Source organism: Ranitomeya variabilis, chromosome 3 (assembly GCF_051348905.1).
Source record: "Ranitomeya variabilis isolate aRanVar5 chromosome 3, aRanVar5.hap1, whole genome shotgun sequence".
Taxonomy (NCBI): Eukaryota; Metazoa; Chordata; class Amphibia; order Anura; family Dendrobatidae; genus Ranitomeya; species Ranitomeya variabilis.
The window spans coordinates 614,738,162-614,751,643 of NC_135234.1; the positions used below are offsets into that span (position 1 = coordinate 614,738,162).

The 13,482-nt window shown below is 41.9% G+C and overlaps 1 protein-coding gene across 1 annotated transcript in view; it reads left to right on the forward strand.

The window, feature by feature from the left end:
* Nucleotides 1-13,482, forward strand: part of GTF2F2 (general transcription factor IIF subunit 2) — a 298,375-nt gene that overhangs the window by 197,411 nt on the left and 87,482 nt on the right. The gene's annotated exons all lie outside the window — the stretch shown is intronic.

Sequence of the window (13,482 nt, forward strand, 5' to 3'; positions counted from 1 at the left end):
AGCTAATCTCCCTGGTTGTAGACTGCAGAAAAAAATTCATGACCTTTTGCAACACATAGTAGCCGGATGGTGGATAAGCAGCCCCAATCAAGTTCCAAGGAAATTAAAGATGACATGCAGACACAGGGTGCATCAGTGTCAGCTCAAACTATTCGTCAACATTTGAATTAAATAAAATGCTATGGCACAAGACCCAGGAGGACCCCACTGATGACGCAGAGACAGAAAAAGGCTAGACTGCAGTTTGCTAAAATGTACATGAGTAAAGCTAGCTTCACACTAGCATTTGGCAGGGCGAAAGCCTTCTTCCTCCGTGAAGCCCCGCCCAATGCCGTACCTCTTTCTTCAGCTCCGCCTTTGTCTGCATGCGTCCTACGTACCCTATCTTTAACATTGGGTACGCAGGCCATGTGGATGTATGCAGATGCCTCCGCATGCGTCAGTTTGACCCTGCACCGACCGCAACAAAATGCTTTTGACGCAGGTCATCGCAGCGTCAAGATGATGCAGACATAGGCTGAGCTGAAGGAAGAGGCGTGGCAGAGGGCTGGGCTTCATGGAGGAAGAAGGCTTTCGTCCGCAGCCCTTCTGAACGCTAGTGTGAAACTAAGCCTAAGCCAAAATCCTTCTGGGAAAGTGTCTTGGGGACAGTGGAGACCAAGATAGAGCTTTTTGGTAAAGCACATCATTCTGTTGTTCACCAACAACAGAATGAGGCCTGCAAAGAAAAGAATATAGTGCATACAGTCAAATATGGTGGAGGTTCAAAGATGTTTTGGTTTTTTTGTTGTTGCCTCTGGCACTGTGTGCAAGGCATCATGAAATCTGAAGATTACCAAAGGATTTAGTGACAAAAGACAATTTAGTGCCCAGTGTCATAAAACTGGGTTTGTGTCCTAGGTCATGGGTCTTCCAGCAGGGCAAAGACCCCAAACATGCTTCAAGAAGCTCCCATAAATGGATGACAACAAAGTGCTGGAGAGTTCTGAAGTGGCAGGAATGAGCCCAGATCTAAATTTCATTGAACGCTTGTGGAGAGAAATTAAAATTGCTGTTGGGAGAAGGCACCCTTCAAGTATGAGGCATGGAGCAGTTTGCAAAAGGGTGGTCCAAAATTCCATTTGAGGTCTAAGAAGCTTGTTGATGGTTATAGGACACGATTAAATGCAGTTATTTATTCCAAAGGGTGTGCAACCAAATATTAAGTTGAGGGTGCCGACAATTTCATACAGCCCATTTTGGAGATTTTGTGTGAAATTGTGTCCAGTTTGCCTTTTTTTCCTCTGTTTTTTTTTGTGTTGTTCCAATACACTAAGGAAATGTAAATGTATAAAACAATGTGTAATTGCAATAATTTTCTGAGAGAAATGCTCCATTTTCAGGAGTGGAACAATCAGAGGAGAAGCATAATAGAAACACCTCACCACCTCTGCATTTTTCATCCACTCCTGGTTTTGGTCTACAAATACTGACCAAATACTGAATGTGTGAACATGGCCTTAGGATAGGCGATTACTTGTTTTCACAAGAGAACCTCTGTAAGTCCATATTTGCTACTGTCTAACTAACAGTCACAGGACAGGGAGAGGTTAAACGTACAAGTAATCCCTATTTGAAATAAAGAATCTTTGCTTTATTGATATCGGAGAGAACAAATTACCTCCATATGCAACATAATCCGCTATACCAAGAAAAATAATTCCACAGCGGGCCTCAGTACTTCCTGAACTGACTGTGCCCTTATCGTACCAGGGCAACATTTTCCCAAAGAAAGGAAGGTTAAAAAAAAGAAAGGTGCCGAGTGTGTTCCAGGAAAGGGATAAGAAAGAACACCATTTGACAATGCGACACCTGCCCGACAAACCTGGCCTGTGTGTAAAAGAATGTTTCAAACTGTACTACACATCCATGGACTACTCAAATTTATTTCTGACTTACACAACTTGCATATGCCAAACTGACATACACTACACAACTCGCATATGCCTACCTGATGCACTCTACACTAGTCACGTAAGCCAACCTGATGCACTCTACACAACTCACGTACGCCAACCTGATGCACTGTAAGCAACTCACGTAAGCCATCATGATGCACTCTACGCAACTCACGTAAGCCAACCTGATGCATTCTAAACTATTTATGTATGCCAACCTGACCCACTCAATACAATATACATGTGCACCACATTATAAAATTAACATACCAGTAAAACACTAAATTCCAATATGGGGTCACTTGTGGGGGTTTCTACTGTTTACGCACTTCAGTCGCATGACGCCTGCAGACCATTCCATCAAAGTCTGAGTTCAAAAATGTCGCTCATTCCTTTCCGACCCTTGCCATGCGCCCAAATAGTAGTTTTCTCCCACATACATTTGTCACGTAAGCCAACCTGATGCATTCTACGCAACTCACGTAAGCCAACCTGATGCATTCTAAATTATTTATGTATGCCAACCTGACCCACTCAATACAATATACATGTGCACCACATTATAAAATTCACATACCAGTAAAACACTTAATTCCAATATGGGGTCACTTGTGGGGGTTTCTACTGTTTACACACTTCAATGGCTCTCCATGCGTGGCATGACGCCTGCAGACCATTCCATCAAAGTCTGAGTTACAAAATGTCGCTCATTCCTTTCCGACCCTTGCCATGCGCCCAAATAGTTTTCTCCCACATACATTTGTCACGTAAGCCAACCTGATGCACTCTACACAACTTGCGTAAGCCAACCTGATGCACTTTACACAACTTTAAAATTCACATACCAGGAAAATACTAGATCAATTCTGATATGGGGTCACTTGTGGGGGGTTTCTACTGTTTACATACTTCATGGGCTCTCCATATGTGACATGACGCCCACAGACCATTCCGTCAAAGTCTGAGTTCCAAAACATCGCTCATTCCTTTCCAACCCCTGCCGTGCACCTAAACAGTAGTTTTCTTCCACATATCTGGCATCGGCTTACTCAGGTGAAATTGTACAACAAATTTTAGGGTCCATTTTCTCCTGTTACCCTTATGAAAATGAAAAAATTTGGGGCCAAATAAACATTTTTGTCAGAATTTTTTTTTTTATTTTTTTTTTTTATTTCATTTTCACAGTTCAGTGTTGTAAAATTCTGGGACGCACCTGTGCTGTGGGTTCAAGGTGCTCACCACACATCTAGATAAATTCCTTGAGAGTTATAGTTTCCAAAATGAGGTAATCTGTATGGGGTTTCCATTGTTTAGGCACATCAGGAGCTCTCCAAACGCGACATAATGTCTGCAGACCATTCCATCAAAGTCTGCATTCCAAAATGTCACTCCTTCCTTTTCAAGCCCGGCCGCTCTTGATTACAGCCAATTTTGCATTCCAAAAGTCAAACTGTTTTCCTTCCAAGCCCTGCCATGCGCCCAAACAGTAGATTTTCCCCACATATGGAAAATCGGCGTACTCAGGAGAAGTTGCACAACAAATTTTGGGGTCCGTTTTCTCCTATTACCATTGTGAAAATAAAAAAAATTGTGTCTAAAGTATAATTTTTGTGAAACAAAAAGTAAAATGTTAATTTTTTCCTTTCACATTGCTTCCTGTGAAGCACCTGAATAGTTAAGGTATGTTCACACGCTGCGGATTTTGCTGCAGATCCGCAGTGTTTCCGTATCTGCGGGTCCGCAGCAGTTTCCCATGTGTTTACATTACAATGTAAACCTATGGGAAACGCAATCCACAGTGCACATGCTGCGGAAAAAAACGCGCGGAAACGCAGCGGTTTACATTCCGCAGCATGTCACTTCTTTGTGCGGAATCCGCAGCGGTTTTACACCTGCTCCATAATAGAAAACCGCAGTTGTAAAACCGCAGTGGAATCCGCACAAAAACCGCGGTAAATCCGCAGCGGTTCCGCAGTAAATCCGCAGGAAAACCGCAGTGCCTTTTAACTGCGGTTTTCCCAAATCCGCTGCGGAAAAATCCGCAGTCCTCTACAACACGTGTGCACATACCCTTAATAAACTTCTTGAATGTGGCTTTGAGCACATTGAGGGGTGCAGTTTTTACAATGGTGTCACTTTTGAGGATTTTCTGCCATATAGGCCCCTCAAAGTCACTTCAAATGTGATTTAGCCCCCCAAAAAATAGTGGTTTACTAAATTTAAAGTTGAATCGCTGGTCAACTTTTAACCCTTCTAATTTCCTAAAAAAAAAAAAAAAAAGCTTCAAAAATTGTGCTGATGTAAAGTGGAAATGTTATTTACTAACTTTTTGTGTGACAACTCTCTGGTTTAAGGGCATAAAAATTATAAGTTTGAAAATTGTAAAATATTCTCTGCATTTCCGATTTTTTTCACAATTTAAACGCAAGTCATATTGTCCAAATTTACCACTATTGTGAAGTACAATTTGTCATGAAAAACAGTCTCGAAATCAGTGGGATACTTTTGAAGCATTCCAGAGTTATTACCGTATATACTCGAGTATAAGCCGACCCGAGTATAAGCCGACCCCCCTAATTTTGCCACAAAAAACTGGGAAAACTTATTGACTCGAGTATAAGCCTAGAGTGGAAAATGCAGCAGCTACCAGTGAATTTCAAAATTAAAAATGGATGCTCCATACCGTTCATTATGGCCCCATAGATGCTCCATATAAAGCTGTGCCACATATAATGCTCTGCACCATTCATTATGGCCCCATAGATGCTCCACATAAAGCTGCCCCATATATAATGCTCTGCACCGTTCAGTATGGCCCCATAGATGCTCCATAGAAAGCTGTGCCATATACAATGCTCTGCACCGTTGATTATTGCCCCATAGATGCTCCACATAAATCTGTGCAATATATAATGCTGCTGCAATAAAAAAAAAAAAACGACATACTCGCCTCTCTTGCTTGCAGCTCCTCAGCGTCCCGTCTCTCGAGGGCGGCGCGCACACTAGTACGTCATCGCGCCCTCTGACCTAAACAGTCAGAGCAAGAGGACGCGAAGACGGAGCGGCGCCCGGCGTGTGGAACGCGGACAGGTGACTATGAGATACTTACCTGCTCCCGGTGTCCCTGGCTCCTTATCCCGGACAGCTGGTCTCCGGGTGCCGCAGCCTCTTCCTCTGTCAGCGGTCACCGTTACCGCTGATTAGAGAAATTAATATGCGGCTCCACCCCTATGGGAGTGGAGTCCATATTCATAACTTTAATGAGCGGTCCCACGTGACCGCTGAACAGGGGAAAAGCTGCGACACCGAAGACCGTGGGACGGGCAGGGGGAGCGCCAGGAGCGCCGGGACTAGGTGAGTATGCGACACGCTCTCTCCCCCTCACCCGCCGACCACACCGCCGACCGTGACTCGAGTATAAGCCAAGAGGGGCACTTTCAGCCCAAAAATTTGGGCTGAAAATCTCGGCTTATACTCGAGTATATACGGTACCTCATAAAGTGACAGTGGTGAGAATTGTAAAATTTGTCCTGGTAAAAGGGTTAATATTTGTTTTCAGTTAGTAATTTAGTCTAATCTAATCATGTGTTGTCAATGCTCATTGAAATTTGAAAGGGATGTCTCATGACAAAGTGCATTTTAATCAGTAGATCTTGGAATAATAATAACAAGTTCCACAATTGGATGTGTTTAAATAAAATGTTCCTGTGCTGCGATAATCTTATACGTGTGCCCCTGCTGTGTACTGTGTAATGTCTGTGTCTGACCGTACAGGGACATGGTCTGATCATAACACATCTCCTGGGCAGGGGGGGGAGCAAAAGAGTATATAGATATTAGATTATAGAATCACAAATAATTCTTTCTTGAGCTAAAACATTTTTTTAAAAACAGGCACGGAAATTCAGGGAAATGCTTTATCTCACAAAAAGAATCTGTTGTGATCCCGTGCTGCGCTACCTTGAGGCTATGTGCACACGTTGCGGATTAGGCTTAGGAATTTCTGGTGCGGATTCTGTCTCTCCTGGCAGAAAACGCACCTGCGGTTTTTTGTGCGGTTCCGCAGCGTTTTTTGTGCGTTTTTGCTGCGGATTTGCTGTGTTTTTTACCCTTGCGGTTTTCTATAATGGAATGGGTACAAAAACGCTGCAGATTCACAAAAAAAGAAGTGACATGCTACTTCTTTTAAACCGCAGCGTTTCCGCAGCGGATTTTCCGCAAAGTGTGCACAGCATTTTTTTTCTCATTGATTTACATTGTACTGTAAATCAGTGAATCAGTTGCGGCTCTGCAGCGTTTCTGCACTGCAAAAAACGCTGCGGATCCGCAGAGAATCCGCAACGTGTGCACATACCCTTATACTCTCTTTTCCTTCCCTACTTGCCCAGGAGCTCAGACCATGTCCCTGTATGGTCAGACACAGCCATTACACAGTACACAGCAGGGGCACATTAAGATGATCTCCGCACAGGAACATTTTTTTTAAACACATCCAGTTGTATTGATTTTAATCATCTTTAAACTTAACTATGTTCATGGGAATTCCCCTTTAACCCCTTTACCACCATAGATGTATAGTTACGTCTAAGGTGGTCTCCCCTTGTTTGCTGCGGGCTCCAGCAATGAGCCCGCAACTTTTCCCGCACATGTTGGCCGATTTCACCAGCTAACATGTGCCCCTAACTGTCACGGGTGGAATCCCGATCCACCCGCAGCTGTTAACATGTTAAATGCCACTGTCAATCTGACAGCGGCATTTAACATGATCGCGCCAGAAGCGCCCCTAATCCTGCTCATCGGCGCCCATGTCACATCACTGTGGGTTGCCAATGGGTCGGCACGACAACTTGGGGTCTGCAGGAAGACCTTGTGGTTGTCATTGCCGGATGGCGCTCATAGAAAGTGAGTATTTCTGCTACAGGCTGCAGTAACACAGGCAATCAGATTATCACGGCTTGTAGCCTCCCGTGGAGACTGTTTAAGCAAGTGAAAAGTAAAAAAAAAAAAGAAAATGGCAATTTTTTTTTCTATAGAAACTTTTGACTTTTTTGGCACCACTTAAATAAAAAAGAACCTATACATATTTGGTATCTACAAACTCGTAATGACCTGGAGAATCATAATGGTAGGTCAGTTTCATCATTTAGTGAACTTGGTAAAAAAAAAAAAAAAAACAATTGTGGAATTCCACTTTCTTTTAGCAATTTCATTGCACTTTGAAAATTTTCCCTGTTTTCCAGTACATTATATGGCAAAACTAATGGTGTTGTTCAAAAGTGATGGAAAGATAAACAAAAATGATGGCTCTGGGAAGAAAGGGAGCAAAAAAATGGAAACTCAAAAATGGAAATAACCCAAGGTGGTGAATGGGTTAAGTCCCATTTTTCTGTAAGTGGCTCTACAAACACCAACCTTTAAGCCTCTCCAGATCACAGCATTACAAGTCAAATTGGATGAAAATGTTGATTGACATAAAAATAATTTTCCTTTTCTTGATCTTCGCAGGGTAGTCTGATCCGCCACATTCCTGACCTCAGGCCTTGTAGTCATATCAGTGGCGCTGCTTCATGTAAATCCACCTTTGCCTTTTTGAAGTGTCAAGTAATCAAATCAATTGTAACAAATATAATTAACATTCTTCTAAGTGAATTCCCACTGTGAACTGTCCTAATGGGTTTCCGATTACAGAACAACATCCGCTTGGCATTTGACATCCCATGAATGTATGTTTTCCCTCTCTCAGCGTGAGAAATGTATGATCGGAAAAAGTTCTCATTCGATCCTGAACTCATTAATTTCAATATCTGCTGTTTTCTGTCTTGCTCCTCATGAAGCATAAGTAGCTATATATATAGAATGACCTTGTGTACCCTATTTTTGGCAGATCTCACTTGCTCTTTGACTTCTAGTACAGTATACAATGCTGCACTATTCCATTTAGTAACAGAAACATCATGCCTGATGGGCCCATTATAGTCAATTGGATCCATAATGGATGTATTTACCATTGATTAAGCCATTTCATGAAATTCGCTTCTGGTGTTCAAGGGAGTTGAACAGGTCATATCGTTGTTATACTTACCTTTCCTTTGGATATTCTTTTACATCCCCCTTCACCACCTGTCTGCCTTGTTCCCTAAGTCTTACTTTTCTCATGCATTTGACTTCTTTGCTTTGTTCCATATATAATTTTTACTGATATAAGGATTTTTTCAGATGATCTGTGATGTAATTGGAGATGTTCCTTGAAGAGCCAACTGATAATTGTTGTATTTGTGACTTCGTATTACAGAAGTATATACCAACAGCTGTCCTTTTCTGCCCACCGTTTAATCGGTCTCTGGTTTTGTTATTTACATTTTTAGTAAAGGTTGCATCTTTTTTATTGCTCTATATTTGGTCTGTACTGGGTTAGGTGTATATATCCATTACTAATCTAGTGACAATGTATTTTGTAGCACAGTGGTTTGTTTTCCTGCAAACTAGGGGTAGGATTCTCAATCTTGGCCACTTAAATGGACGGTGCAAAAAAAAAAAAATTGAAGTTGATGGGCCACATTTCTTGCAAAATGAGATGACATGTTAAGTGACACAATTTATTTTTTTATATACAACTTTTTGATCATTTTTTTATTCCATTTTTTGTGTCCATATAATGGAAAAGCTTTTTCTGGTTTTTAGTTTTTTTTTTAATGGTGTTCATTGTATGTTATGTGGCATATATCTATAGTGTAGGTCTTTCTGGATGTGGCGATACGAATTGTCCTTTTTTTATTACTTTTTCATCCTTTATTTAGAATTTGTGTTTTAATTTTTGCAATTTTTTGTTGTTGTGGGGTTCTAAATTATATCTGTCAGTTTTACACTGACACTTTGCCTGTTAGATCCTGCTTATTAGTTAACATAATTTTGATTTAAAAAATGTAAAAGTCATCCCACCACTTCACGGTGACCCTATTTGAGACGGTTCTAACCTCTAATATTAAAATCTCACCATTTGTCAAGTGATGTACATATAGATAAGGGCTTAGAAGGACTGAACCCAGCTAGTGGACACCAAGCCATGGGGAACCACATGAATGTAATATCCAGCTCAAAGAAAAGGTTGGCCACACCTTTTATATGCAATGTGTGCAAACAGACGGAAACAAAAAACCTAGACATAAACTGGAATATAAGTTGATGTGCATGCAACATGTAAGCACTTGTTCACACTGGCCACTAAACAGACAAAACCCAAGATAAAAAGATAATAAACTGCAGTAAATAAACAGCAATGTGTTTGCACCCAGTGCATAAAAAAGTGTAGCCAGCCTTTTCTTTGAGCTGGACAGTGCATTCATGTGGTTCCCCATGGCTGTGTGTCCACTAGCTGGGTTTGGTCATTATCAGCCCTTATCCACATGCACATCACTTGATAAATGGTAAGGTTTTAATTCTAGAGGTTAGGAAGGTCCCGAATAGGGTCAACGTGTTGTGTTGCATCCCCGCCGGTCAGAGAGCAGCGGTTCCCACGCTGTCAAAAAGATAGCGTGAGTGCTCAGCTGTGATCGGAGGTATAAAGTTTACCTCCGATCACTGGTGTCAGCTGATGGGACTACTGATGCCATCATCTGACACCTGCTGCCGCTAATAACAGTGAACGCAGGAGCAGCGGATGGGAGTATTCATCAACCGCTCCTGCGCTGTAAATAATTTAAAATTAAAAAATTGCGTGGGTTCGCCTGTATTTTTGCTAACCAGCCAGGCAAAACTCATGTGGGGGCTGCAACCCTCAGCTGTCAGCTTCAGTAAGGATGGTTGTCAAGAATAGAGGGGTCCCCACTCCGTATTTTTTAATAATTTAAATAAATAATTTTTAAAAAGGGCGTGGAGATCCCTCCATTTTTGCCAACCATCCTTGCTTAAGCAGACAGCTGGGGGCTGGTATTCTCAGGCTAGTAAGGGGCCATAGATATTGTTCCCCCAGCCTAAAAATAGCAGCCCGCAGCTGCCCAGAAAAAGCACATCTATTGGATGTACCAATCCTCGTACTTTTACCAGCTCTTCTTAAATTCCCAGTAGCGGTGGCAAGTGAGGTTCATATTTGTGGGGTTGATGTCACCTTTGTATTGTCCGGTGACATCAAGCCCACGGGTTAGTTATGGAGAGGCATCTATAAGACACCCATCCATTACTAATCCTATAGTTATATTGTAAATAAACACACAACCAGAATAGTCTTTTATTTGAATAAAAACAGAACACACTTTTCCTTTTTTATTAAAAAATAAGTTATACTTACTTAACGCCCATTCCATTGAAGCCATCGTCTCCTGTAATAAAACATTACATTCTGTCCCATGCTGGAACCCATGTCTGGGGATTAATCGTTTTCAACTTGGACGGTGCCAAGAAATGAACGTCCAGGCTGAGAACCACTGGTGAAATAGCTGCTACAAGTGCATCATCAGTGACTAGCGCTGATCTAATCGAGGTTACCTACGGTCACTGAGGCTGCATTCCCAGCCAGGCCAATGAACTGCAGTGACCTCCATCTGTTGAGATCACCACTAGCACAGTGAGAAAGTGTCATGGTGCAGAGGTAAGTTCACGGCAGTTCAAATTCACCGCAGTGAAATTCATCCGGTGAACTGCAATATACAGTGGGGGAAAAAAATATTTAGTCAGCAACCAATTGCGCAAGTTCTCCCACTTAAAAAGATGAGAGGCCTGTAATTGACATCATAGGTAGACCACAACTATGAGAGTCCAAATTGAGAAAACAAAACCAGAAAATCACCTTGTCTGATTTGGCAAGGTTTTTTTGCAAATTATGGTGGAAAATAAGTAATTGGTCATTAACAAAAGTTCATCTCAATATTTTATTTATATCCTTTGTTGGCAATGACAAAGGTCAAACATTTTCTGTAAGCCTTCACAAAGTTGGCACACACTGTTGGTGGTATGTTGGCCCATTCTTCCATGCAGATCTCCTCTAGAGCAGTGATGTTTTGGGCCTGTCGCTGGGCAACACGGACTTTCAACTCCCTCCAAAGGTTTTCTATGGGGTTGAGATCTGGAGACTGGCTAGGCCACTCCAGGACCTTCATATGCTTCTTATGAAGCCACTTCTTTGTTGCCCTGGCAGTGTGCTTGGGATCATTATCATGCTGAAAGACCAATCCACATTTCATCTTCAATGTCCTTGCTGATGGAAGGAGGTTTGCATTCAAAATCTCATGATACATAGTCCCATTCATTCTTTCATGTACACGGATCAGTCGTCCTGGTCCCTTTGCAGAGAAACAGCCCCAAAGTATGATGTGGCCACCCCCATGCTTCACAGTAGGTATGGTGTTCTTTGGATGCAACTCAACATTCTATCTCCTCCAAACACGACAAGTTTTGTTTCTACCAAACAGTTCAACTTTGGTTTCATCAGACCATATGACATTCTCCCAATACTCTTCTGGATAATCCAAATGCTCTCTAGAAAACTTCAGACAGGCCCGGACATGTACTGTCTTAAGCAAGGGGACACGTCTGGCACTGCAGGATCTGATTCCCTGGCGGTGCAGTGTTTTACTGATGTTAGCCTTTGTTATGGTGGTCCCTGATCTATGCAGGTCATTCACTAGGTCCCCCCGTGTGGTTCTGGGATTTTTGCTCTACGTTCTTGTGATCATTTTGATCCCACGGAGTGAGATCTTGCGTAGATCCCCAGATCGAGGGAGATTAGTGGTCTTGTATGTCTTCCATTTTCTTATTATTGCTCCCACAGTTAATTTCATCAAACCAAGCTGCTTGCCTATTGCAGATTCAGTCTTCCCAGCCTGGTGCAGGGCTACAATTTTGTTTCTAATGTCCTTCGACAGCTCTTTGGTTTTCACCATAGTGGAGTTTCTTGTGTGACTGTTTGAGGTTGTGGACTGGTGTCTTTTATACTGATAACAAGTTCAAACAGGTGCCATTACTACAGGTAATGAGTGGAGGACAGAGGAGCCTCTTAAAGAAGAAGTTACAGGTCTGTGAGAGCCAGAAATCTTGCATGTTTTTAGGTGACCAAATACTTACTTTCTACCATAATTGCATAAAAAATCTTGCCAAATCAGACAAGGTGATTTTCTGGCTTTGTTTTCTTAATTTTGACTCTCATAGTTGTGGTCTACCTATGATGTCAGTTAAAGGCCTCTCTCATCTTTTTAAGTGGTAAAACTTGCACAATTGGTGGCTGACTAAATACTTTTTCTCCCACTGTATATTGGGGTATGTTCCCAGGTCAGTATTAGGCAGCGCTTTGGATGCAGCACATGTCCGCTGTGTCCATAGAGCTGCTGGCTATTGAACGCAGGTGATTCCACATGTGTTCATTGAACCGTGCGGAATCACCGTAGCTAATTTATTGGACTGGTGATATTTATCTTGAGGAGTCTGAGCTTCTCCGCAAGATAAATAGACATGCTGCGGTCTGTAAAGACGCGCTGCATGTCCGTCTCCGCAGGGAAGTCAGAGGCGTCCGTGCACACATAGTGGAGATGGGATTTCTTGAAATCCCATCTGCTATGCTGTAACATCTTGCCGCTGCAGGTTGGACGCTGCGGATGTACGCAGCATCCAACCCACAGCGTTTACTGACCGTGGGAACATACCCTTAGAAGACTACAGGCATTGGGCAGATTTAGCAAATTAAAGGGAACCTGTCCCCATGAAAATGCATCCGATCTGCAAGTACCATGTTATAGAGTAGGGAGAGGTGAGCAGAATGATATATAGTTTTATGAGAAAAAATTCAGTTTAACCTGTGTTTCATCATTTACACCTCAGTGACTGAGTGCTTTCTTTAGCAAGGTAGCATACAGTTGCTGTGGAGACACAAGGTTCAGTAGGTTCTCTTGTCCCCTAGCCAAATGTGGTTTAATTAAAACTGTACTACTTTTATTTATGGTTCTTTAGTCTTTCCAGACTACTTCTTGATGATAAAACCCGTACATACAGACAATGGAAATTAAACATATTTATTAACACAATTAAAAAAAAAAAAAGGATGCCAAAAAGAACCAAATGTCAAAGTTCAACTGAACTTTGACATTTGGTTCTTTTTCGCACCCATTTTAAAAAAAAAATCAAGAAGCAGAAAAGAAATGGAAAATGTATTGAAATGGATTAAAAATTTATATCTGTATGCTTTTATTGTTGTTTCTCTTTAAAAATGTATAAATAAAATAAAAAAAATTATATATAAAGCAAAATTATTATCCTATCAAGGTCTCGATGTGGAATAATACTCAAAATGAAAGTGGAAAATGAAATTACATGCTGATGCAACTTTAGTGGAAATGACTCAAGACAAAGAAATGATGCTCAGTAGTGTTTGTGGCCTCCACTTGTCTGTATGACCTCCAAACAATGCCTGGGCATGGCCTCATGAGGCGGCAATGTTCTCCTGAGGGATCTCATCAAAGACCTGGATTAAAGCATCAGTCAGCTCCTGGACAGTCTGTGGTGCAATCTGGCCTTAGTGGATGGGACGAGACATGATGTCCCAGATGTGCTCGATTGGACT